The sequence below is a fragment of the Triturus cristatus genome, chromosome 1_1, assembly GCF_964204655.1.
Source record: "Triturus cristatus chromosome 1_1, aTriCri1.1, whole genome shotgun sequence".
NCBI classification, from domain to species: Eukaryota; Metazoa; Chordata; class Amphibia; order Caudata; family Salamandridae; genus Triturus; species Triturus cristatus.
Genome location: NC_140579.1, coordinates 1,230,722,111 through 1,230,749,610, shown reverse-complemented (window position 1 = coordinate 1,230,749,610; position 27,500 = coordinate 1,230,722,111). Strand labels below are relative to the sequence as shown.

The 27,500-nt window shown below is 51.0% G+C and overlaps 1 protein-coding gene across 1 annotated transcript in view; it reads left to right on the top strand.

Moving 5' to 3' along the window:
- Positions 1 to 27,500, top strand: part of LOC146871866 (synaptonemal complex protein 1-like) — a 2,219,271-nt gene that overhangs the window by 874,959 nt on the left and 1,316,812 nt on the right. The window lies entirely within an intron of this gene.

Genomic DNA, 27,500 nt, shown 5'->3' with positions numbered 1-27,500 from the left:
ACTGGACAAAGGAAAGGGGGTGCAACCACTCCCCTTCCTGGTCCCACCCATAGGAGGGACCTTGCAGGTAGCCCAGCCCACTAGCCCAGTATATCAGTAGGTAGCTGAGCCCTGCAGAATTAGATTATCCTGAATCTGCAACTTGAACAGAAACTCTGGACCTTCGACATTCGACCTCAGGAAGAAGACTGAAGAATCTCCCTTGTGGCCAAGGAGTGACCACCCTGGGCAACCAGGCACCATCCAGCGACCGCTGCTTGCTTTGCGACTGATCCTACGAGGGACGACTGCAGAGACTGACCAGCGCCGAGACTTCCAGACACCTCTGAACCAGATCCACCTCTACAGCAAAGCTGAGACCCGTGGAGGGGACGAGGGACGTGGGACCGGCGACTTGGGAAAAGTGGCTAGTAACTGACTAGCGCGACTTCTGAGGCTTCCTCGAGGCTGTGCTTGGGGAACTAAGAAGCCCCCATCCAGAGCATCATCTGCAAAGAAGATCAGCTCCCCACACTTCACGTGTTCTGCGTGGGGCCCTTCTGCAGCTGAGTTGCTCGACGTGTTGTCCGGTTGCTGGCCCGTTGGCTAGTGACCTCTGCGACGACGAACCTTTGATTTCACCTTGCTGGTCTGGCTCCTCCAGACTGGAACTCGCTCCTCTGTGAAAGAGAAGCACCCCAGACCTTCCTGGTCTACACCAGAAGCAAGTCCTCCATTCTGCGTGGGTTCCGTTTGCCAAGGCTTGTTGGGTCCTAACTCGACATCGACGCCGCCGACAGCAAGAGCCTTCGTGGGACAGCTCGCCTCCTGGTCCTGGTCATCCTCGACGTCTCCTGGTACCCGTGGCTGCTGCGACAAGCTTCACCTCTTCACCTGCATCTGCACGACATCGCCTGGTTCCTTCCCAGCTCCTGGCTGGTGACCTAGACTCTGTCCCTTCTGCTTGCAGGTATTCTTCCTTCTTGATTCCATCCTTGGGATCCACCGGACACTCTTCACTGACTGCCTGTCAGCAACTTTCCTTCAGGCATCCATCGGAGTCTACGACGAAACCCGATGCAAGTTCCCACCTATGCACCCGCAGCCCGTGGGCTAGGTAACTTGAGTACTCCGGTGCTTACAAGGGTATTGACTATCCTAGGGTCTAGTTTCCAAGTCTCGAACTCCTAGCTATTCCAGAAGTGTCCTAAAACCCTTAATTTCTAATAACTACTATTTCTATTGACTTTTATGCATTACGTGTGAGTGTTTCCACTCTGCACCTGAATCCCGTGGGCCTCCCACTTCCTAACCTTTGGTAGTATAATGTAGCCCCAGCGATTCCCTAGGCCTAGGCCTATCCTGTGTTCGTGACAGTGGTTCTTATACCACTTACTTAGTATATGGTTTGCGTGGCCCCTAGGGCCTAACTGTATTACTTACCTGTGTGACTTAATGTATGCTTAAATAAGACTGTGTTGTACTTACCTCGAATCTCATAAAGAGTGCTGAGGGTATTTTGACTAGAATAAATACATTCTATTTTTATATATATATGTTGTGGTGTCCTTTCATTTGGTATTCAAGGGATTACAAATGGTATAACAGCTGCCTTCACATGCCATACAGAGTTTAAGCCTAAGACTGCTCTTGTCCATGCTACCACTAGGATAGCTGGTCTATAAGGTTAACTTTACAACCAATCACCATAAGGGTTGTTTGGACTGATACAAGGTGTACACTAGAACTAGTGACATCATATATCAGGCCAACTTCTCACATCCGGGCGCTGGAGACAGGGGTCCACCGGGGCCCGGGGAGGCTCTCCCCGGCTTGGCTGCTTTCAGAAGCAGGGACCGGGCCGGTGAGCAAGGGTGGCTGGCTTTATCTGCTACGCTGGCGGAGCGGAATTTTCTGCCCACCCCTATACGACCATGTGGTGCGGGAGTACCCGTCCTGCGGCCTGGTGAGGGTCTGGGTGCCCATGACGGGGTCCATCGGGCCAAGGGAGGCTCCCCAGACCTGGCTGGTATCAGAAGCAGGGACTGGGCCAGGTGGGTGTGTGGCTGGCTAAGTCTTTTCCTTGCAGAAGTAGGAGTTTGGTTAGGGCTGGGCGGAATTTACGGAATTCCTCTTCGCGGAATTTTGAAAAAAATTGTGGAAAACGAACGCACAACCTGAGGGACCGTGTGCCCGGGACTGGGGTCCCTCGTGCTTGGGCAGGCTCCCCGATCTCCCCGGCCTGGCTAAGTTGAGAAGCAGGGACCGACCCCGGGCCTCCTGATTTTTGGTCAGGGCCTGGGATCCCACGTCCTGCGGCCTGCCAAGTGTCTATCTGCCCGGGACAAGAGACCCTGGTGCAGAGCCCTGGAGCCCTGCAAGGGCAGGCGGGAGCCCTACCGCTATGGCTCGGTGTGGGCAGCTGGGAGTCCTTTCGGTCCCGGCCATCTGGCCGCACCTTTCCCTCGGCCATCTGGTCGCACGCAATGCTTTCCAATGGGGCGACCAGATGGCCGGGCCAGCCTGGAAGTCCCGATGAGGGTTCATTTGACTCCCAGATCCCAGTCAGGGCTCCAGGAGGTCGGGCGCATCCGCGCCTAGGATCCCCTCCGTCACTAGGAACGCGAGGATTACAAGAAAGGTGAGTAGCCTTCCTCCGGATTAGTAGGGGCAGGGTATGCCGGGACACCCCTCCTGGGGATGGCAGTTCTCAGGCGGGGACCAGATGGGCCAAGCCCGGACGACACTTCCCCAGGGCGTCCGGTGCTCCATCCTCCAGCCCGCGGCGAGGCAAAGTGCCCAGGACGGGCTCCATGGGTCCCCCGGGCGTCCGGGCCCCGGGAGCTCCGTCGGGCCTCCCATGCCTGAGGCCCAGCGTGGGGTCTATGAGCCCCCCAAGGCCTGCAGCCCCAAAGCCCTGCAGCCCTGGAGCCCTTCAGCCCGGAGCCCTGGAGCCCTGCAGGCCCGGAGCCCTGCACGCCCGGAGCCCTGCAGGCCCGGAGCCCTGGAGCCCTGCAGCCCCGGAGCCCTGCAGCCCTGGAGCCCTGCAGCCCTGCAGCCCTGGAGCCATGCAGCCCCGGAGCCCTGCAGCCACGAAGCCCTGCGTGGGCAGGCGGGAACCCTAGCGCGAAGGCTCGGGGTTGGACAGATGGGAGTCCTTTCAGTCCCGGCCATCTGGTTGCACCTCTCCCCTCGGCCATCTGGTCGCACGCAATGCTTTCCAATGGGGCGACCAGATGGAAGTCCCGATGAGGGCTCATTTGACTCCCGGATCCCAGTCAGGGCTCCAGGAGGTCGGGCACATCCGCGCCTAGGATCCCCTCCGTCACTCAGAGCGCGAGGGTTACAAGAAAGGTGGGTAGCCTTCCTCCGGATTAGTAGGGGCAGGGTATGCCGGAACACCCCTCCGGGGCTGGTGGTTCTTTGCCGGGGACCAGATGGGCTATGCCCGGGCAACATCCTCCCAGGCGTCCGGGGCTCCCTCCTCCGGCCCGCGGCGTGTCAAAGTGCCCAGGGACGGGCTCCACGGGTCCCGGGCAGTCCTCCCCCCGGGGCGCCCGGGCCCAAGAGCTCCGTCGGTCCTCCCCGTGCCTGAGGCCCAGCCGCTGTCCCGAGCCCCCCCCCCCGGGAAGCAGAGCCCACCGAGCCCTTGGATCAGGCGGGAGCCCTACCGCTATGGCCCTGCTCTGGTCGGGCAGACGGGAGTCCTTTCAGTTGCCGGCTCTGAGAAGTTGGCCTGATATATGATGTCACTAATTCTAGTGTACACCTTGTATCAGTCCAAACAACCCTTATGGTGATTGGTTGTAAAGTCAACCTTATAGACCAGCTATCCTAGTGGTAGCATGGACAAGAGCAGTCTTAGGCTAAACTCTGTATGGCATGTGATGCCAGCTGTTATTCCATATGTAATCCCTGGAATACCAAATGAAAGGACACCACAACAGATATATATAAAAATAGAATGTATTTATTCTAGTCAAACCCTCAGCACTCTTTATGAGATTCGAGGTAACTACAACACAGTCTTATTCAAGCATACATTAAGTCACACAGGTAAGTAATACAGTTAGGCCCTAGGGGCCACGCAAACCATATACTAAGTAAGTGGTATGAGGACCACTGTCACGAATATAGGATAGGCCTAGGCCTAGGCCTAGGGAATCGCTGGGGCTACACTATACTACCAAAGGTTAGGAAGTGGGAGGCCCACGGGATTCAGGTGCAGAGTGGAAACACTCACGCGTAATGCGTAAAAGTCGATAGAAATAGAAGTTATTAGAATTTAACAGTTTTAGGACACTTCTGGAATAGCTAGGAAGTCGAGACTTGGAAACTAGACCCTAGGATAGTCAATACCCTTGTGAGCACCGGAGTACTCAAGTTACCTAGCCCACGGGCTGCGGGTGCATAGGTGTGAACTTGCGTTGGGTTTCGTCGTGGACTCCTATGGATGCCTGAAGGAAAGTTGCTGACAGGCAGTCAGTGAAGAGTGTCCGGTGGATCCCAAGGATGGAATCAAGAAGGAAGGATACCTGCAAGCAGAAGGGACAGAGTCTAGGTCACCAGCCAGGAGCCGGGAAGGAACCAGGAAGGAACCAGGCGATGTCGTGCAGATGCAGGTGAAGAGGTGAAGCTTGTCGCAGCAGCCACGGGTACTAGGAGGCGTCGAGGACGACCAGGACCAGGAGGTGAGCTGTCCCACGAAGGCTCTTGCTGTTGGCGGCGTTGATGTCGAGTAAGGACCCAACAAGCCTTGGCAAGCGGAACCCACGCATGATGGAGGACTTGCTTCTGGTGCAGACCAGGAAGGTCTGGGGTGCTTCTCTTTCACAGAGGAGCGGGTGCCAGTCTGGAGGAGCCGGACCAGCAAGGTGAAAACAAAGGTTCGTCGTCGCAGAGGTCACTAGCCAACGGGCCAGCAACCGGACAACACGTCGAGCAACTCAGGTGCAGAAGGGCCCCACGCAGAACACGTGAAGTGTGGGGAGCTGATCTTCTTTGCAGATGGTGCTCGGGATGGGGGCTTCTCAATTCCCCAAGCACAGCCTCGAGGAAGCCTCAGAAGTCGCGCTAGTCAGTTACTAGCCACTTTTCCCAAGTCGCCGGTCCCACGTCCCTCGTCGCCTCCACGGGTCTCAGCTTCGCTGTAGATGTGGATCTGAGTCAGAGGTGTCTGGAAGTCTCGGCGCTGGTCAGTCTCTGCAGTCGTCCCACGTAGGATCAGTCGCAAAGCAAGCAGCGGTCGCTGGATGGTGTCTGGTTGCCCAGGGTGGTCACTCCTTGGCCACAAGGGAGATTTCTTCAGTCTTCTTCCTGAGGTCGAATGTCGAAGGTTCAGAGTTTCTGTTCAAGTTGCAGATTCAGGTTAATCTAATTTAGCAGGGCTCAGCTACCTACTGATATACTGGGCTAGTGGGCTGGGCTACCTGCAAGGTCCCTCCTATGGGTGGGACCAGGAAGGGGAGTGGTTACACCCCCTTTTCTTTGTCCAGTTTCGCGCCAGAGCTGGGGCTGGAGTGCCCCAGCGCCGGTTTGAACTGGACTATGCATGGGACACCTTGTGTGCCCCAGGCAGTGTCTAGTTTCTTTCATCCCTCCCTGCCCCAATACACTAAATCCTGTCTGGGGTGGTGCTCGCACCTCCCAAGGCAGGAAACCTATTGTCCAAGCCTCCCTCGCTGGAAGGACTCCCAGCAGCAGGAGGTCAGACTTGTGTCTGTGGCAGCAGCATCCATTTTGTGATCCTGGGGCTCTGGTTAACTTTAACCGGGTAAGTAGGTTTCAACATGTCTTTTCCCTCTAGAAGGGAGGAATAATATCCTGATTGCCAGAAATGGTATGGGGGTATTATTCCAAAGTGTTAGACACTTTACACAACATGTTTTGATAAAGCCAAACCATAGTTCCCATAACCGTTTAAGATTATAAGGTACTTTAAGAGTATATGGTAGGCTATATCATAGAACAGCTATGAGGACATGGTTCCGAAAGCTGCAGACAGGCTCAGCTCATGCTAGAGCACCATCTCACATGTTACCAAGCACTCTGCCTCCAGGATTGTTAAGGCCCGTCATAGGAGTGACTGATAGGTACACATGTGTCTATATATAAGGTAGGTATAGGAATACTACACCTAAGCAAGGAGTGATTACACGACCTTGCCCCAGCTGAGTGATCAGCCTGTTGTGTCATAATGGAAGGCCAGGCCAGGGGTGGCACAATACATGCTGCAGCCCCTGGTAGGCCTAGGGTACACCTATGCCCTGGGTACCTAAGGTACACTATACAGGGGCCAATAGGGTGATCCTAACCAATTGGGTTATGCACCTAAAGTACATAGTATAAATTTAGAGAGAGAACAGCTGGGCTGTGGGTCTGATTGGCAGGCCCACAGCCACATCTAAGTCGAAAACCAGTGAAGCAAAAGCAAAAAGTGGGGGTGAACATAGAAAGCAGACCCTACTCTCCTACACAACCCCCCCCCCCAAACTTAGGGACATTAAACTAACCTTGACCAGTTGGGTCTTCATGTTCTAAGTGGAAATATCTGGAGAGTCCATCTGCATTGGTATGGTCAGTCCCAGGTCTATGTTCCACTGTGAAGTCCATCCCCTGTAGGGAAATGGACCACCTAAGAAGTTTGGGATTTTCACCCTTCATCTGATTTAGCCACAAGAGGGGCTTATGGTCTGTCTGAATCTTGAAGTGAGTGCCAAACAAGTATGGCCTCAGCTTCTTCAGGGCCCAAACCACAGCAATGGCCTCCCTCTCAATAGCTGACCAACGTTTCTCTCTAGGGGTCAGCCTTCTACTAATAAAAGCAATGGGCTGGTCTTGACCATCTACATTCAGTTGTGAAAAAACAGCTCCCACACCCAACTCAGAAGCATCTGTCCTGACTATGAACTCTTTGGAGTAGTCTGGACTTTTCAGAATAGGTGCACTGCACATGGCCTGCTTCAGGTCATCAAATGCTTTTTGACAGCTTACTGTCCACTGAACTTTCTTTGGCATCTTCTTAGAGCTCAAGTCATTAAGTGGTGTCACAATGGACCCATAGTTCTTAACAAACTTTCTGTAGTACCCAGTCAGGCCCAAGAAAGCTCTGACCTGAGTCTGGGTAATTGGAGGAGTCCAGTTCTTTATGGTCTGGATCTTGCTCTCCAGTGGTTGAACCTGACCCCCACCGACTAGGTGACCCAGGTATACAACCTTGCTCTGCCCTATCTGGCACTTAGTGGCCTTGATAGTGAGGCCTGCCTTTTGCAGGGCCTCTAAAACATACCTCAGGTGGACCAGGTGATCCTCCCAGGTGGAGCTAAAGACAGCAATATCATCAAGATAAGCTGCACAGTAGTCATCCAGGCCTGTAAGGACTTGATTCACCAACCTTTGGAAAGTGGCAGGTGCATTCTTCAAACCAAAGGGCATTACCACAAATTGATAATGTCCTCCTGGGGTCGAGAAAGCAGTTTTGGCCTTTGCACTCTCAGCTAGTCTGATTTGCCAGTAGCCTGCTGTCAGGTCAAATGTGCTCAAAACTTGGCAGCTGCCAATCTGTCAATGAGCTCATCTGCCCTAGGTATTGGGTGGGCATCTGTCCTAGTGACAGCATTGAGACCTCTGTAATCCACGCAAACCTCATCTCTCTCTTACCATCTTGGGTGTGAGGTTTTGGCACAAGAACCACAGGACTAGCCCAAGGGCTCTCTGAAGGTTCAATGACTCCCAGCTCCAAAATCTTTTGTACCTCAACTTTTATGCAGTCCCTGGCATGGTCAGGTTGCCTGTAGATTTTACTCTTCACAGGCAGACTGTCACCAGTGTCCACCTCATGGGTGCACCAGTTTGTCTGACTTGGGGTCAGAGAGAACATATGTCTGTAGGATTGCAGAACTTGTCTGCAGTCCTGTTGCTGATGATCAGTGAGGCTGTCAGAAAAGACCACACCATCAACTGAGCCATCATCAGGGTTCTGAGTCAACAGGTCTGGGAGAGGGTCACTCTCTTCCTCCTGCCCCTCATCTGTAGCCATGACTAAGCCCATGTCTGCCCTGTCAACATATGCCTTCAATGTGTTGACATGAAGCACCCTGTGGGGGCTTCTGGGAGTCCCAATGTCCACCAAGTAGGTGACTTCTCCCTTTTTCTCAACAATAGTGTGGGGTCCAGACCATTTGTCTTGGAGTGCTGCTGGCTCCAACACCCACACTTTCTGCCCTGGCTGGTACACAGTCAGCACAGCCTTTTGGTCATGCCAAGCTTTTTGGAGTTCTTGGCTTGCCTCAAGGTTTTTAGAAGCCTACTTCATATACTCTGCCATCCTGGAGCGGAGGCCAAGTACATAATCCACTATGTCCAGTTTGGGTTGTCTGAGAGGTCTCTCCCATCCTTCCCTTACTAAACACAGGGGTCCCCTTACAGGATGCCCAAACAAAAGCTCAAAAGGGCTGTAGCCAACCCCCTTTTGTGGGACCTCTCTGTAAGCAAACAGATGGCAGGGTAAAAGGATGTCCCATCTTCGCCTAAGCTTGTCTGGTAAACCTTTTATCATCCCTTTTAAGGTCTTGTTGAATCTCTCCACAAGCCCATTGCACTGTGGGTAATAAGGTGTAGTGAACTTATAGTTCACACCACACTCCTTCCACATTGCAGTCAAATATCCTGACATGAAGTTGGCACCTCTGTCAGAAATAACCTCCTTTGGAAAGCCCACTCTGGAGAATACTCCAAGTAGGGCCCTTGCCACAACAGGAGCTGTTGTGGTCCTTAGGGGTATAGCTTCTGGATACCTGGTGGCATGGTCCACTATCACCAGTATGAATCTGTGCCCAGATGCTGTTTGGGGTTCCATTGGTCCTACAATGTCTATCCCCACTCTCTCAAAGGGAACCCCCACCACAGGTAGTGGTATGAGGGGGGCCTTTGTGGTGCCACCTGATTTGCCACTGGCTTGGCAGGTGACACAGGAGCGACAAAACTCCTTGGTATCTTCTGACATATGAGGCCAGTGAAAGTGAGGGACAAGCCTGTCCCAAGTCTTGTTCTGGCCTAAGTATCCTGCAAGGGGAATATCATGGGCCAAGGTAAGAAGGAAGCCTCTGAAACTCAATGGTATGACCAACCTCCTGGACGCACCAGGCTTGGGGTCTCTAGCCTCTGAGTACAGTAGCCCTTCATCCCAATACACTCTATGGGTACCTTGAGCATTCCCTGCAGCCTCAGCAGCAGCCTGCTGTCGGAGGGGTTCAAGAGAAGGACAGTCTAATTGTGCCTGCCTCAGATCTGCCCTTGAAGGTCCCCCTGTCCCAAGAAACTCAACCTGATCAGGTTCAAGTTCTTCTAGGACAGTTCCTTCAGGGCTCTCAGAATCATCCTCCTGTGAGGGCTGATCCACCACCTGAGGCAGGGGGAAGGCACAGCCTTGACCCTACTGCTCTTTCTCTTGGGTTGTGTCTGGTCCATTGTCCCAGGATCCAGCACTTGTTCAGTGTTACACTTTTTGGCCTGTGACCTGGTCACAGCAAGGACATGTGCATCTATCCCAAGCATTTCTGCATGGGTCCTATACTCCACTTCAGACCAAACTGAAGTTTCAAGGTCATTTCCCAACAGACACTCTACAGGAAGGTCTGAACTTACCACAACTTTCTTGAGGCCAGTTACCCCTCCCCAGGAGAAGTTAACAATTGCCACACTATGGGAAGTAGTGGCATTGCTAGTGTTGGTCACTAGGTAATTCTCACCTAGCATGATCTGTCCAGGGTCCACAAAGGCAGGTGTCACCATTGTGACACTAGCCCCAGTGTCCCTGTAGGCCTGAGCCATTCTATGATTGATGAAAGGAGTCTGTCTGTACTTGCCCAGGTTACTGGGACCCACAGTAGAGGACAAAGCTATGTCCCCATCACAGATCAGAACAGCCTGAGTAGGTATCCTGACTAGGCCAGAATCCTCCTCAGTTCCCAGGGTTAACCCTACTACACCCTTTTGCTGGGAACCACCACTTACAGCTGGACTAGGGGGTACAGTTGCCTTAGGGGCAATGGTGGCTGGGGGCTTATCCTTTTTGGTGCACTCACTAAACCAATGTGAGTTTGACTTACAATAGTTGCACCATGGTTTCTTTTGGCCATCTTTCTTCTTATCCTTTTTGGAACCACCCTCCCCCTGAGCCTTTTGGGGGCCTGGTGAAGACTTCTGGTCTTTTTGTTTCTGATCATTACCCTTCTGGTCTGCCTTTTTCTGATCACCGCCCTGGTTCTGGTTTTTCTGCTTAACTCTAGTCCTGACCCACCTGTGAGAAGTTGGCCTGGCATATGCTGGTCACTAGTTATAGTGGCCACCTTGCACCAGTCCAATTCGACTATTGGTAGATAGGTTTAAAGACAACCTTTTAAAGAAAGCTATCCTATTGGTAGCTGTGGAGAGCAGCCTTCAGGCTAAGTCTCTGAGGAATGTAAAGCAGCTTGTTTTACCTTATAATCTCTTGAATTACCAAATGAAAAGACACCACACAGGTATATATATCAAATATATATGTATGTATTTCTAAATATACTCTACTAATCTCTTTATGAGATTGGAGCCAGGTAAACATTCAAAAGATCAACAGTTCTCAATAAATTAAGCACAAATATGGCTGTAGCCCTAGGGGCGTACCAGACCATATACTAAAATAATGGGTTAACAAACTCGACTTGCAAAATGAAGAGGCCTAGGGCCTTGGGAATCGCTGGGGCTTCACTTCTGCAGTGTTAGCAGGTAAGTAATCAGCCCACAGGAGACGCGTGCAGTGTCTAAACACACACGCGGGTTTTCAATGCGTTTTAATGGCAGGTGTCGCGGTTTGTATTTTACAGTTCTAGGGCACTTCGCAAAAGTCAACAGGCAAGCAACTTACAGGGTAAGTATTTCGAGAGCCAACACACACTTGGGCACCGGAGTGCACGAGTTACCTCACCCAGGGAAGCCGGGTGCATAGGTGTCCTTTGGTGTCGGGTCGCGATGCTGTTTTCAATGGAGATCCTTGAAGACTTGCTGCTTGTGACCACTGGAGAGGTGTCCGTTCGAATCCGACGATGGATTGGAGTTGCAGAAGACCTAGAAATTGAGGGGACAGAGTTCAGAGTCACTTGCCAGTGACCGGTGGCCAGCAAGATGGATGACCACAGCTGTCGCGTCTCTTCAGGTCGATGATGGTGTTTTGTCTCTTCGCTCACGAGGACCAGGAGGGATCGAAGATTACCAGCAGCTGGCTTCGGAGGTTCCCACAACGTCTGCAGCTGATGACGGTGTCGGCACCCGGATTGGAGCCAACAAGCCTTGGCAACTGCAAGTCTTGTGTAGAGTGAAGATTGGCAATGGTGCAGACCAGCAAGGTCTGATGGACTTACCCAGTGAGGGTAAGTGAGGGCAGGCCCAGAGCAACCAGGCGAGCCCTTGAAGTTGATGTGGAAGTCTTCAAGTGAGTTACTAGCCAACGGGAAAGCAACCGCGAAGACGCCTTTGCATTAAAAGTTTAACAACAGCCCACGGTCACTCGGGACGGGGTAGGCCACTGAATTTCGGTACTAGACCTGCTAGGCACTTGGACAACAAGAGGTCCAAAGCACAACTTCGTTGTACGTAGATTAGGGCTTGCACTCGAAATCAGTGCACGGTTCCCTGGTATTGCTGTTCCTCGTCACTCGTGGGGTCCAGACGCCACAGCTTCGCTGGGGACTCAAAATGGCCGTCGAGAGGTCAGGAAATCTGCTTCAGGGGACGCAGGGACTTCGGGCTCCGGCGGGAGCGGTAAAGTTTGCAACCGTTGTTGAAGAGTTTTGGTGCCTGCCAAGCAGGGGAGTCACTCCTTGACTCCAAGGGAGATTCTTCAGTCTTCCAGAGATAGTGGAACGTCGAAGGGCCAGGATTCTTCTTAGTAGAGCGTCGTCCAGGTGTAATCTAAATTGCATTGGCAATGTGTGGTATCTTATAGTGAAAAGGTGGGAGGGACTAGCTCTATGACCACTCCTCTAGGAGGGTCAGGGTAGTGGGTGGTTACACCCACTTCCCTTTGTCCAGTTTCGCGCCAGAGCAGGGGCAGGTAGCCCCTGAACCAGTTTGAGCTGGCATATGCACAGAGGAGCCTACTGCTCCCCCAGTGCAGGACTTCAAAGCACTCTAAGAGTGCACCCACCCAGCTCCAATACACTAAATCCTGTCTGGGAGGTGGTGACACCTCCCTGTGACAGGAAACCCTTTGTTGGGCTCCCTCCACTGCGAGTTTCGGTCAGCAGCAGGAGGGCAGCCCGGTGTCTGTGCTGGTGGCATCCATTTTGTGATGCCAGGGCTCTAGATGATTTCTACCGTGTAGTACAGTGGGTACATGTCGTCCCCTCTAGAAGGGTGGGATCCTACTCCCACACCAGTTACTGGTGTGGGGGTAGTATTCCAAGTTGTTTGACACCAAACACGACATGTTTTGATGCAGTCATTCCAAAGTTAGCATTTACCGCGAGGTTATAATGCACTTAAGAGTATATGGTTTAACCGCATCCACAAACAGCAGCAGAGAATAGACTCTGCCAGCTGCAGAGGGGTCCTGCTCAGGCAGAAGCAACCCCTCATATAGTAAACCATGCACCCTGCCCTTGGGATTGATAGGGCCTACCATAGGGGTGACTGATAGGTTTATATGTGTGTGTATGGTGAGATATAGGAACCTATACCTCAGTGGGGAGTGCTAAAACTACCTCACACAGGCTGCAGTAGCAGGCCTGTGGTGTCAGATTGTGAGTGCTTCCCAGGGGTGGCATAATACATGCTGCAGCCCCTGGTAGGCCTGTGAAGTACCAATGCCCTAGGTACCTAAGGTACCATATACTAGGGGCTCATAAGGTACCACAGTATCCAATCACTAGTGCATCTAATATGCACACCAAGTTGTTTAGAGAGATCAGTTAGACTGGGGCCCTGATTAGAAGGGACCCAGCCAGACTATAGCCAGAAACCAGTGTATACATCAGAAAAAAAGTGGGGGCAACACAAGTGCAGATCCTACTCTCCTACACAACCCCCCCCCCCCCCCAAACGCAGGGACATTAAACTAACCTTGACCAGTTGAGTCTTCATGTTCTAAGTGGAAATACCTTGAGAGTCCATCTGCATTGGCATGTTGGGTCCCAGGTCTATGTTCCACTGTATAGTCCATCCCCTGTAGGGAAATGGACCACCTGAGCAGTTTAGGATTTTCACCTTTCATCTGTTTGAGCCATAGGAGGGGCTTATGGTCAGTCTGAACTATGAAGTGAGTGCCAAACAAGTATGGCCTCAGATGCTTCAGGGCCCAAACCACAGCAAAGGCCTCCCTCTCAATAGCTGACCAACATTTCTCTCTAGGGGTCAGTCTTCTGCTTATAAAAGCTACTGGCTGGTCTTGACCTTCATTATTAAGTTGAGACAGAACAGCTCCCACACCCAGCTCTGAAGCATCTGTTTGGACAATGAACTTCTTTTTGTAATCTGGACTCTGTAAGATGGGGGCAGTGCACATTGCCTGCTTGAGGTCATCAAATGCCTTTTGACAGCTAGCTGTCCACTGAACCTTTTTTGGCATTTTTCTTGGAGGTTAGATCATTTAAGGGGGTCACTATAGATCCATATCCCTTAACAAACCTCCTGTAATACCCAGTCAGGCCCAAGAAGGCTCTCACCTGTGTCTGGGTGGTTGGAGCTACCCAGTCCATTATGGTCTGGATCTTACTCTGCAATGGTTGAACCTGGCCTCCACCTACCAGTTGGCCCAGGTACACAACCTGACTCTGCCCTATCTGGCACTTAGTGGCCTTGATAGTGAGGCCTGCTTTCTGCAGGGCCTCCAGTACATTCCTGAGGTGGACCAGGTGATCCTGCCAGGTGGAACTATAGACAGCAATATCATCAAGATATGCTGAGCAATAGGTTTCCATACCAGTCAGAACTGTATTCACCAACCTCTGAAATGTGGCAGGTGCATTCTTCAAACCAAAGGGCATTCCCACAAAGTGAAAGTGCCCACCAGGGGTTGAAAATGCTGTTTTAGCCTTGGCATCATCAGCTAACTTGATTTGCCAATAGCCTGCTGTAAGGTCAAATGTACTGAGATACTTGGCTGATGCCAAAGTGTCTATTAGTTCATCTGCCCTTGGTATGGGGTAGGCATCAGTCCTGGTGACTGCATTGAGGCCCCTGTAGTCAACACAAAACCTCATCTCTTTCTTACCGCGCTGGGTGTGAGGTTTTGGGACAAGTACTACTGGGCTAGCCCAAGGGCTATCTGAGGGCTCAATAACACCTAGCTCCAACATTTTCTGGACTTCAGTCCTGATACAGTCCCTGACATGGTCAGGTTGCCTGTAGATTTTACTCTTTACAGGCAGACTGTCTCCAGTGTCCACCTCATGGGTGCACCAGGAAGTCTGACTTGGGGTCAGGCTAAACATATGTCTAAACTGCTGTAGCACTTGTCTACATTCAGTTTGTTGATGTTCAGTGAGGCTGCTTGCCAAAGCAACACCATCAACTGACCCATCTTCAGGGTTCTGTGAGAGCAGGTCAGGGAGAGGGTCACTCTCCTCCTCCTGGTCCTCATCAGTTGCCATGAGCAAGCTCATGTCAGCCCTGTCCACATATGCTTTAAGTCTGTTGACATGGAGCACCCTAAGGGGGCTCCTGGGAGTGCCAAGATCTACCAAGTAGGTGACCTCTCCCTTCTTTTCAACAATTGTATGGGGCCACTCCATTTGTCCTGGAGAGCTGCTGGGGCCACAGGCTCCAACACCCACACTTTCTGGCCTGGCTGGTAAACAGTCAAGACAGCCTTTTGGTCATGCCAAGCTTTTTGGAGTTCTTGGCTTGCCTCAAGGTTTTTACTGGCCTTCTTCATGTACTCAGCCATCCTGGAGCAGAGACCAAGTACATAGTACACTACATCTTGTTTGGGAGGTTTGAGAGGTAACTCCCATCCCTCCTTCACCAGACATAATGGTCCTCTAACAGGGTGTCCAAACAGAAGTTCAAAAGGGCTGTAGCCAACCCCCTTCTGAGGAACCTCCCTGTATGCAAACAGAAGGCAGGGAAGTAAAAGGTCCCATTTTCGCCTAAGCTTCTCTGGGAGTCCTTTAATCATTCCCTTTAGGGTTTTGTTGAATCTCTCAACTAACCCATTGCATTGTGGGTGATAGGGAGTAGTGAATTTGTAGTTTACACCACACTCCTTCCATATTGCAGTTAGATATCCTGACATAATGTTAGAACCTCTGTCAGAGATGACCTCCTTTGGGAAACCCACTCTGGAGAAAACTCCAATGAGGGCTCATGCTACCACAGGAGCTGTGGTAGTCCTTAGGGGTATAGCTTCTGGATACCTGGTGGCATGATCCACTACCACCAGTATAAATCTGTGCCCAGATGCTGTTGGTGGGTCAAGGGGACCAACAATGTCAATCCCTACCCTTTCAAAGGGAACCCCCACCACAGGTAGTGGTATCAGGGGGGCCTTTGTGGTGCCACCTGTCTTGCCACTGGCTTGACAAGTGACACAGGAGCGACAAAACTCCTTTGTGTCTTCAGACATGTGTGGCCAATGAAAATGTGGTACAAGCCTGTCCCAGGTCTTGTTTTGGCCCAAGTGTCCTGCCAATGGGATATCATGTGCTAGGGTCAAGAGGAACCCCCTAAACATCTGAGGAATTACCAGCCTCCTGGTGGCTCCAGGGGTAGGATCTCTAGCCTCAGAATATAGGAGCCCCTCATCCCAATAAACCTTATGGGACCCACTAGCACTCCCAGCAGCCTCAGCAGCAGCCAGCTATCTGAGGGGTTCAAGAGTGGAGCAGCACTGTTGCTCTTTGCTCAGATCTTCCCTGGAAGGGCCCCCTGCCCCCAAGAACTCAACCTGACCAGGCTCAAGTTCCTCTGGGGCAGTTCCTTCTACAGGCTCTACTTCTCCTCCCTCAGGAGGGGAATCTGAGATCTGAGACAGAGGGGAAGGCCCAGCGTTAACCCTACTGCTCTTCCTCTTGGGTAGCACCTGGTCCATAGTTTCAGGATCCAGAGCTGGTTCAGCTTTATGCATTTTGGCTAGTGACCTGGTCACAGCAAATACCTCTGCAGGTATGCCCAACATCTCAGCATGAGTCCATAATTCTACTTCAGACCAGGCTGAAGTCTCTAGATCATTGCCCAACAAACATTCGACAGGGAGGTCTGCACTGACTACTACCTTTTTGAGGCCAGTTACCCCTCCCCAGGAGAAATTCACAACTGCCAGGCTATGGTTGGTCCTGGTGTTGCTTGTATTGGTTACCTGGTACATTTCACCCAGGATGATCTGTGTAGGGTCCACTAGGTCCTCTGCCACCATGGTGACACTAGCACCTGTGTCCCTAAATGCCAAAGCCTGTTTGCCATTTATGATAGGCTGCTGTTTGTATTTGCCCAGATTACTGGGGCTCACTAGGAAGGACATATCAAGGTCTTCCTCACAAACTAGCATTGCCTGTGTTGGTACTCTGACTAGGCCAGAGTCCACATCAGAACCCAGGGTCAACCCTACTACACCCTTATTCTGAGTATTACCTCCACCACTTCCTGCACTAGGGGGAACAGTTGCCTTAGGGGCTGGAGTGGTGGTGGTTTGGTCTTTGGACTTTGTACAGTCAGAAGTCCAGTGCCCTTTCTGTTTACAGAATTTGCACCAGGGCTTCTTTTGGCCTTTTCCTTTTGCAGATTGTGACTCCACACCAGATGCAGATTTTTGGGGCCCTTGTGAAGACTTCTGATCTTTAGATTTATCCCCACCCTTATCTGAGCCTTTAGGATCTTGCTTCTTAGTGTCACCACCTTGGTTCTGGTTTTTCTGCCTCACCCTGGTTCTGACCCATTTGTCTGCCTTCTTTCCCAATTCTTGGGGAGAGGTCAGATCAGAGTCCACCAGGTACTGATGCAACAACTGGTTCTGGCAATTATTAAGGATCTGTTCTCTCATTATAAGATTATACAATCCCTTAAAGTCAGTTACTCTACTACCCACCAGCCAACCTTCTAGAGCCTTGGTTGCACAATCAACAAAGTCAGTCCAATCCTGAGTCTGTGCTTTCTGGGTGTCTCTGAACTTCAACCTGTACTGTTCAGTGGTTAAGCCAAACCCATCTATCAAAGCACTCTTCAGGGCTTCATAATCATTAGCATCCTCTTCTCTAACAGTGAGGAGCTTGTCTCTCCCTTTGTCTGAAAAGGAGAGCCACAAGATTGCTGCCCACTGTTTCTGGGGGACCTGTTGAACTTTACAGGCCCTCTCCATAGCAGTTATCCATTTGTGGATATCATCCCCACTCTGGTAGGGAGGAACAACCTTGGACAGGTTCCTATGATCTGGCATGTAATCTCTGCCTCTAGGGACACTGTTACTGCCACCAGGGGTATCTAACCCCTCCTTCTTAGAAGCTCTTTGGAGCTCGAAGGCTTCCCTATCTAAGGCCAATTGCTTGGTTCTGAGGGCAAGCCTAGCTTCCTCATACTGGAGCATCTTGAACCTTCTTTCAGAGGAGGACTCCCTGGGAAAGTTGGAGTTCCTCTGGGTAACAGATTCTCTTCCAGAGTGGTATGAATGGTCAGATTCCCTTGAAGGGGACCTGGTCCTTCCTCCCACTCTGTCAGTTCTCTTAGGGAGACTTCTTCTGTTCCCTTCAGACCCTTCTGGGTCTGGCCCTTCAACCACAGACTCCAGGTCATCTAGATTTTCATCATCAGAGCCAGAGAATATGTTTGAACCACCCCCTGATGCAGACCCACTTGCTCCTAGAGCTTGTCTCAGGTCATCTGCTACTAACAGATCTATCAGGTGTTGTGATGAGGGACTCCTGCCCACCCTCAGTTGTCTTTCAAAGCATAAGGCCTTCAGTTCAGTGTAGGCTATATCTTTGTACTGAGATGGGGTGGACCCACTGGCTCCACCATGGTGAGACATACTAGTGTTGTGCAGTGCTGTACTACCTACACTAGTTGAGGCCTACTGGACCTAGCTTGAGCTGTAGCAAGGGTGTGCTTGTCCCTTCACAAACAGCTCTAAGTTCAGTAGAACTTATTGATACTAGCTTGACTTTATATGTACCTTGAGTACCTTAAGTGGTTTTCAGTTAGTAATTCAAATAGAGATTTTCTGGTAAAACAATGGCAAGCTGGAATCCCACACGCTGCCCACCAATGTGAGAAGTTGGCCTGGCATATGCTGGTCACTAGTTATAGTGGCCACCTTGCACCAGTCCAATTCGACTCTTGGTAGATAGGTTTAAAGACAACCTTTTAAAGAAAGCTATCCTAGTGGTAGCTGTGGAGAGCAGCCTTCAGGCTAAGTCTCTGAGGAATGTAAAGCAGCTTGTTTTACCTTATAATCTCTTGAATTACCAAATGAAAAGACACCACACAGGTATATATATCAAATATATATGTATTTATTTCTAAATATACTCTACTAATCTCTTTATGAGATTAGAGCCAGGTAAACATTCAAAAGATCAACAGTTCTCAATAAATTAAGCACAAATATGGCTGTAGCCCTAGGGGCGTACCAGACCATATACTAAAATAATGGGTTAACAAACTCGACTTGCGAAATGAAGAGGCCTAGGGCCTTGGGAATTGCTGGGGCTTCACTTCTGCAGTGTTAGCAGGTAAGTAATCAGCCCACAGGAGACGCGTGCAGTGTCTAAACACACACGCGGGTTTTCAATGCGTTTCAATGGCAAATGTCGCGGTTTGTATTTTACAGTTCTAGGGCACTTCGCAAAAGTCAACAGGCAAGCAACTTACAGGGTAAGTATTTCGAGAGCCAACACACACTTGGGCACCGGAGTGCACGAGTTACCTCACCCAGGGAAGCCGGGTGCATAGGTGTCCTTTGGTGTCGGGTCGCGATGCTGTTTTCAATGGAGATCCTTGAAGACTTGCTGCTTGTGACGACTGGAGAGGTGTCCGTTCGAATCCGACGATGGATTGGAGTTGCAGAAGACCTAGAAATTGAGGGGACAGAGTTCAGAGTCACTTGCCAGTGACCGGTGGCCAGCAAGATGGATGACCACAGCAGTCGCGTCTCTTCAGGTCGATGATGGTGTTTTGTCTCTTCGCTCACGAGGACCAGGAGGGATCGAAGATGACCAGCAGCTGGCTTCGGAGGTTCCCACGACGTCTGCAGCTGATGACGGTGTCGGCACCCGGATTGGAGCCAACAAGCCTTGGCAACTGCAAGTCTCGTGTAGAGTGAAGATTGGCAATGGTGCAGACCAGCAAGGTCTGATGGACTTACCCAGCAAGGGTAAGTGAGGGCAGGCCCAGAGCAACCAGGCGAGCCCTTAAAGTCGATGTGGAAGTCTTCAAGTGAGTTACTAGCCAACGGGCAAGCAACCGCGAAGACGCCTTTGCAGGAAACGTTTAATAACAGCCCACGGTCACTCGGGATGGGGTAGGCCACTGAATTTCGGTGCTAGACCTGCTAGGGACTTGGACAACAAGAGGTCCAAAGCACAACTTCGTTGGACGTAGATTAGGGCTTGCACTCGAAATCAGTGCACGGTTCCCTGGTATTGCTGTTCCTCATCACTCGTGAGGTCCAGACGCCACAGCTTCGCTGGGGACTCAAAATGGCCGTCGAGAGGTCAGGAAATCCGCTTCAGGGGACGCAGGGACTTCGGGCTCCGGCGGGAGCGGTAACGTTTGCAACCGTTGTTGAAGAGTTTTGGTGCCTGCCAAGCAGGGGAGTCACTCCTTGACTCCAAGGGAGATTCTTCAGTCTTCCAGAGATAGTGGAACGTCGAAGGGCCAGGATTCTTCTTAGTAGAGCGTCGTCCAGGTGTAATCTAAATTGCATTGGCAATGAGTGGTATCTTATAGTGAAAAGATGGGAGGGACTAGCTCTATGACCACTCCTCTAGGAGGGTCAGGGTAGTGGGTGGTTACGCCCACTTCCCTTTGTCCAGTTTCACGCCAGAGCAGGGGCAGGTAGCCCCTGAACCGGTTTGAGCTGGCATATGCACAGAGGAGCCTACTGCTCCCCAGTGCAGGACTTCAAAGCACTCTAAGAGTGCACCCACCCAGCTCCAATACACTAAATCCTGTCTGGGAGGTGGTGACACCTCCCTGTGACAGGAAACCCTTTGTTGGGCTCCCTCCACTGCGAGTTTCGGTCAGCAGCAGGAGGGCAGCCCGGTGTCTGTGCTGGTGGCATCCATTTTGTGATGCCAGGGCTCTAGATGATTTCTACCGTGTAGTACAGTGGGTACATGTCGTCCCCTCTAGAAGGTTGGGATCCTACTCCCACACCAGTTACTGGTGTGGGGGTAGGATTCCAAGTTGTTTGACACCAAGCACGACATGTTTTGATGCAGTCATTCCAAAGTTAGCATTTACAGCGAGGTTATAATGCACTTAAGAGTATATGGTTTAACCGCATCCACAAACAGCAGCAGAGAATAGACTCTTCCAGCTGCAGAGGGGTCCTGCTCAGGCAGAAGCACCCCCTCACATAGTAAACCATGCACCCTGCCCTTGGGATTGATACGGCCTACCATAGGGGTGACTGATAGGTTTATATGTGTGTGTATGGTGAGATATAGGAACCTATACCTCAGTGGGGAGTGCTAACACTACCTCACACAGGCTGCAGTAGCAGGCCTGTGGTGTCAGATTGTGAGTGCTTCCCAGTGGTGGCATAATACATGCTGCAGCCCCTGGTAGGCCTGTGAAGTACCAATGCCCTAGGTACCTAAGGTACCATATACTAGGGGCTCATAAGGTACCATAGTATCCAATCACTAGTGCATCTAATATGCACACCAAGTTGTTTAGAGAGATCAGTTAGACTGGGGCCCTGATTAGAAGGGACCCAGCCAGACTATAGCCAGAAACCAGTGTATACATCAGAAAAAAAGTGGGGGCAACACAAGTGCAGATCCTACTCTCCTACACCACCTATCTGCCTTCTTTCCCAATTCCTGGGGAGAAGTTAGGTCAGAGTCAATCAAGTGTTGATGCAACAGCTGGTTTTGACAGTTATTAAGGATTTGTTCTCTCATGATCAAATTATACAATCCTGTATAGTCCTTAACCTTACTACCCAATACCCAGCCTTCCAGAGCCTTAGTGGCACAATCTACAAAGTCAGTCCAGTCCTGAGTCTGTGTCTTCTGGGTATCCCTGAACAACAACCTGTATTGTTCAGTGGTTAGGCCAAACCCATCAATCAGAGCACTCTTCAGGACAGTGTAATTGTCAGCATCCTCATCACTAACTGTGAGGAGCTTGTCTCTACCTTTTTCAGAGAAGGAGAGCCACAAGATAGCTGCCCACTGTCTTTGAGGTACCTGCTGTACTTTGCAAGCCCTCTCCAAAGCAGTTATCCATTTGTGGATGTCATCCCCACACTTGTAGGGAGGGACAATCTTGCTCAGGTTTCTATTATCATAGGTCCTGTCTCTATCCTTAGGGATATTGCTGCCACCAGTGGGATCTAACCCACTTAACTTCTGCTCTCTGGCCAGAGCAAGCTTCTCCTTGGCAAGGGCAAGTTCTTCCCTCTCAATCCTCAGATTGGCTTCCCTCATTCTGGCCTGATGCTCTTTTCTCTGTGGAGAAGTCATTCCCCTGTGAGAAGAGGCATTGGAGCTATTAGAGACATGGGAGTGGACAGATTCCGTTGAAGGGGATCTGTCTCTCCTGCTTCTCTGGTTAAGCCCACTTGAGGGTCTGAATGGGGGGCCCCAGCCAGACTCCCATGTAGGCTTAAGTTAGCCTGACTAAGTCTCCCAACTTGGACCTGGCTTTCTACCTCATCTTCCGAAGTCCCATCTGACTCATCTGTAGTGGGTAGACCCTCACCTGTACCTAGGGTACTAGCCTGGGAGGACCTACGAGCATCATACTCCTCTAGGATCTCCACTAGCTGAATGAGGGTAGGGTTTGAACCCTGTTTTAACTTTCTGGAGGTACACAATTATGTCATCTCCTGAAAAGTTAGGGTATCATATCTAGAGGGGATCTTTCTAGGATCTACCCCTCCTGAGAGAGAATCAACTTGATCTCCTCTCAGAGACATGATCTAGTGAGGGTGTGGTGTGTGCACCTACCTACACTAGTTGTATCTACTAAACCTCTCTAGTACTTGTAGTCAGGGTGTGCTAGGCCCTTCAACCTACAACAACTAAGTCCAGTAGGACTTAAGTATTTATAATCTATGTTATATGTACCTAACAATATCTGTGTGATCTTTCAATTTAGTAACTCAAGATTACAATGGTATTACAACAGCAAGCTCAGATCCCAACCGCTGCTCACCAATGTGAGAAGTTGGCCTGATATATGATGTCACTAATTCTAGTGTACACCTTGTATCAGTCCAAACAACCCTTATGGTGATTGGTTGTAAAGTCAACCTTATAGACCAGCTATCCTAGTGGTAGCATGGACAAGAGCAGTCTTAGGCTAAACTCTGTATGGCATGTGAAGCCAGCTGTTATACCATATGTAATCCCTTGAATACCAAATGAAAGGACACCACAACAGATATATATAAAAATAGAATGTATTTATTCTAGTCAAACCCTCAGCACTCTTTATGAGATTCGAGGTAAGTACAACACAGTCTTATTTAAGCATACATTAAGTCACACAGGTAAGTAATACAGTTAGGCCCTAGGGGCCACGCAAACCATATACTAAGTAAGTGGTATGAGGACCACTGTCACGAATACAGGATAGGCCTAGGCCTAGGGAATCGCTGGGGCTACACTATACTACCAAAGTTTAGGAAGTGGGAGGCCCACGGGATTCAGGTGCAGAGTGAAACACTCACGCGTAATGCGTAAAAGTCGATAGAAATAGAACTTTTTAGAATTTAACAGTTTTAGGACACTTCTGGAATAGCTAGGAAGTCGAGACTCGGAAACTAGACCCTAGGATAGTCAATACCCTTGTGAGCACCGGAGTACTCAAGTTACCTAGCCCACTGGCTGCGGGTGCATAGTTGTGAACTTGCGTCGGGTTTCGTCGTGGACTCCTATGGATGCCTGAAGGAAAGTTGCTGACAGGCAGTCAGTGAAGAGTGTCCGGTGGATCCCAAGGATGGAATCAAGAAAGAAGGATACCTGCAAGCACAAGGGACAGAGTCTAGGTCACCAGCCAGGAGCCGGGAAGGAACCAGGAAGGAACCAGGCGATGTCGTGCAGATGCAGGTGAAGAGGTGAAGCTTGTCGCAGCAGCCACGGGTACCAGGAGGCGTCGAGGACGACCAGGACCAGGAGGTGAGCTGTCCCACGAAGGCTCTTGCTGTCGGCAGCGTCGATGTCATGTTAGGACCCAACAAGCCTTGGCAAGCGGAACCCACGCAGGATGGAGGACTTGCTTCTGGTGCAGACCAGGAAGGTCTGGGGTGCTTCTCTTTTACAGAGGAGTGGGTGCCAGTCTGGAGGAGCCGGACCAGCAAGGTGAAAACAAAGGTTCGTCGTTGCAGAGGTCACTAGCCAACGGGCCAGCAACCGGAAAACACGTCGAGCAACTCAGGTGCAAAAGGGCCCCACGCAGAACACGTGAAGTGTGGGTAGCTGATCTTCTTTGCAGATGGTGCTCGGGATGGGGGCTTCTCAATTCCCCAAGCACAGCCTCGAGGAAGCCTCAGAAGTCGCGCTAGTCAGTTACTAGCCACTATTCCCAAGTCGCCGGTCCCACGTCCCTCGTCGCCTCCACGGGTTTCAGCTTCGCTGTAGATGTGGATCTGGGTCAGAGGTGTCTGGAAGTCTCGGCGCTGGTCAGTCTCTGCAGTCGTCCCTCGTAGGATCAGTCGCAAAGCAAGCAGCGGTCGCTGGATGGTGCCTGGTTGCCCAGGGTGGTCACTCCTTGGCCACAAGGGAGATTTCTTCAGTCTTCTTCCTGAGGTCGAATGTCGAAGGTCCAGAGTCTCTGTTCAAGTTGCAGATTCAGGTTAATCTAATTTAGCAGGGCTCAGCTACCTACTGATATACTGGGCTAGTGGGCTGGGCTACCTGCAAGGTCCCTCCTATGGGTGGGACCAGGAAGGGGAGTGGTTACACCCCCTTTCCTTTGTCCAGTTTTGCGCCAGAGCTGGGGCTGGAGTGCCCCAGCGCCGGTTTGATCTGGACTATGCATGGGACACCTTGTGTGCCCCAGGCAGTGTCTAGTTTCTTTCATCCCTCTCTGCCCCAATACACTAAATCCTTTCTGGGGTGGTGCTCGCACCTCCCAAGGCAGGAAACCTATTGTCCAAGCCTCCCTCGCTAGAAGGACTCCCAGCAGCAGGAGGTCAGACTTGTGTCTGTGGCAGCAGCATCCATTTTGTGATCCTGGGGCTCTGGTTAACTTTAACCGGGTAAGTAGGTTTCAACATGTCTTCTCCCTCTAGAAGGGAGGAATAATATCCTCATTGCCAGAAATGGTATGGGGGTATTATTCCAAAGTGTTAGACACCTTACACAACATGTTTTGATAAAGCCAAACCATAGTTCCCATAACCGTTTAAGATCATAAGGTACTTTAAGAGTATATGGTAGGCTATATCATAGAACAGCTATGAGGACATGGTTCCGAAAGCTGCAGACAGGCTCAGCTCATGCTAGAGCACCATCTCACATGTTACCAAGCACTCTGCCTCCAGGATTGTTAAGGCCTGCCATAGGAGTGACTGATAGGTACACATGTGTCTATATATAAGGTAGGTATAGGAATACTACACCTAAGCAAGGAGTGATTACACAACCTTGCCCCAGCTGAGTGATCAGCCAGTTGTGTCATAATGGAAGGCCAGGCCAGGGGTGGCACAATACATGCTGCAGCCCCTGGTAGGCCTAGGGTACACCTATGCCCTGGGTACCTAAGGTACACTATACAGGGGCCAATAAGGTGATCCTAACCAATTGGGTTATGCACCTAAAGTACATAGTATAAATTTAGAGAGAGAACAGCTGGGCTGTGGGTCTGATTGGCAGGCCCACAGCCACATCTAAGTCGAAAACCAGTGAAGCAAAAGCAAAAAGTGGGGGTGAACATAGAAAGCAGACCCTACTCTCCTACACAACCCCCCCCCCAAACTTAGGGACATTAAACTAACCTTGACCAGTTGGGTCTTCATGTTCTAAGTGGAAATATCTGGAGAGTCCATCTGCATTGGCATGGTCAGTCTCAGGTCTATGTTCCACTGTGAAGTCCATCCCCTGTAGGGAAATGGACCACCTAAGAAGTTTAGGATTTTCACCCTTCATCTGATTTAACCACAAGAGGGGCTTATGGTCTGTCTGAATCTTGAAGTGAGTGCCAAACAAGTATGGCCTCAGCTTCTTCAGGGCCCAAACCACAGCAAAGGCCTCCCTCTCAATAGCTGACCAACGTTTCTCTCTAGGGGTCAGCCTTCTACTAATAAAAGCAATGGGCTGGTCTTGACCATCTACATTCAGTTGTGAAAGAACAGCTCCCACACCCAACTCAGAAGCATCTGTCTGGACTATGAACTCTTTGGAGTAGTCTGGACTTTTCAGAATAGGTGCACTGCACATGGCCTGCTTCAGGTCATCAAATGCTTTTTGACAGCTTACTGTCCACTGAACTTTCTTTGGCATCTTCTTAGAGGTCAAGTCATTATGTGGTGTCACAATGGACCCATAGTTCCTAACAAACTTTCTGTAGTACCCAGTCAGGCCCAAGAAAGCTCTGACCTGAGTCTGGGTAATTGGAGGAGTCCAGTTCTTTATGGTCTGGATCTTGCTCTCCAGTGGTTGAACCTGACCCCCACCGACTAGGTGGCCCAGGTATACAACCTTGCTCTGCCCTATCTGGCACTTAGTGGCCTTGATAGTGAGGCCTGCCTTTTGCAGGGCCTCTAAAACATACCTCAGGTTGACCAGGTGATCCTCCCTGGTGGAGCTAAAGACAGCAATATCATCAAGATAAGCTGCACAGTAGTCATCCAGGCCTGTAAGGACTTGATTCACCAACCTTTGGAAAGTGGCAGGTGCATTCTTTAAACCAAAGGGCATTACCACAAATTGATAATGTCCTCCTGGGTCGAGAAAGGAGTTTTGGCCTTTGCACTCTCAACTAGTCTGATTTGCCAGGCAGTGTCTAGTTTCTTTCATCCCTCCCTGCCCCAATACACTAAATCCTGTCTGGGGTGGTGCTCGCACCTCCCAAGAAAGGAAACCTATTGTCCAAGCCTCCCTCGCTGGAAGGACTCCCAGCAGCAGGAGGTCAGACTTGTGTCGGTGGCAGCAGCATCCATTTTGTGATGCTGGGGCTCTGGTTAACTTTAACCGGGTAAGTAGGTTTCAACATGTCTTCTCCCTCTAGAAGGGAGGAATAATATCCTCATTTCCAGAAATGGTATGGGGGGTATTATTCCAAAGTGTTGGACACCTTAAACGACATGTTTTGATAAAGCCAAACCATAGTTACCATAACCGTTTAAGATTATAAGGTACTTCATGAGTATATGGTAGGCTATATCATAGAACAGCTATAAGGACATGGTTCCGAAAGCTGCAGACAGGCTCAGCTCATGCTAGAGCACCATCTCACATGTTACCAAGCACTCTGCCTCCAGGATTGTTAAGGCCTGCCATAGGAGTGACTGATAGGTACACATGTGTCTATATATAAGGTAGGTATAGGAATACTACACCTAAGCAAGGAGTGATTACACGACCTTGCCCCAGCTGAGTGATCAGCCAGTTGTGTCATAATGGAAGGCCAGGCCAGGGGTGGCACAATACATGCTGGAGCCCCTGGTAGGCCTAGGGTACACCTATGCCCTGGGTACCTAAGGTACACTATACAGGGGCCAATAAGGTGATCCTAACCAATTGGGTTATGCACCTAAAGTACATAGTATAAATTTAGAGAGAGAACAGCTGGGCTGTGGGTCTGATTGGCAGGCCCACAGCCACATCTAAGTCGAAAACCAGTGAAGCAAAAGCAAAAAGTGGGGGTGAACATAGAAAGCAGACCCTACTCTCCTACACCGGCCATCTGGTCGCTCCTTTCCCCTCAGCCACCTGGTTGCGCGCAATGCTTTCCAATGGGGCGACCAGATGGCCGGGCCGGCCTGGTAGTCCCGATGAAGGTCCATTCGCCTCCCGGATCCCAGCCAGGGCTCCAGGAGGCCGGGCGCATCCGCGCCTAGGGTCCCCTCCGTCACTCGGAGCGCGCGGGTTACAAGGAGGGGTGTAGCCTTCCTCCGGATTAGTAGGGGCAGGGTGTGCCTGAAGACCCCTCCGGGGCTGGCGGTTCTTTGCCGGGGACCAGATGGACTACGCCCGGGCAACATCCTCCCAGGCGTCCGGGGCTTCCCTCCTCCGTCCCGCGGCGTGGCAAAGTGCCCAGGGTCGGGCTCCACGGGTCCCGGGCAGTCCTCCCCCCGGGGCGCCCGGGCCCGAGAGCTCCGTCGGTCCTCCCCGTGCCTGAGGCCCAGCCGCTGTCCCCGAGCCCTTGGATCAGGCGGG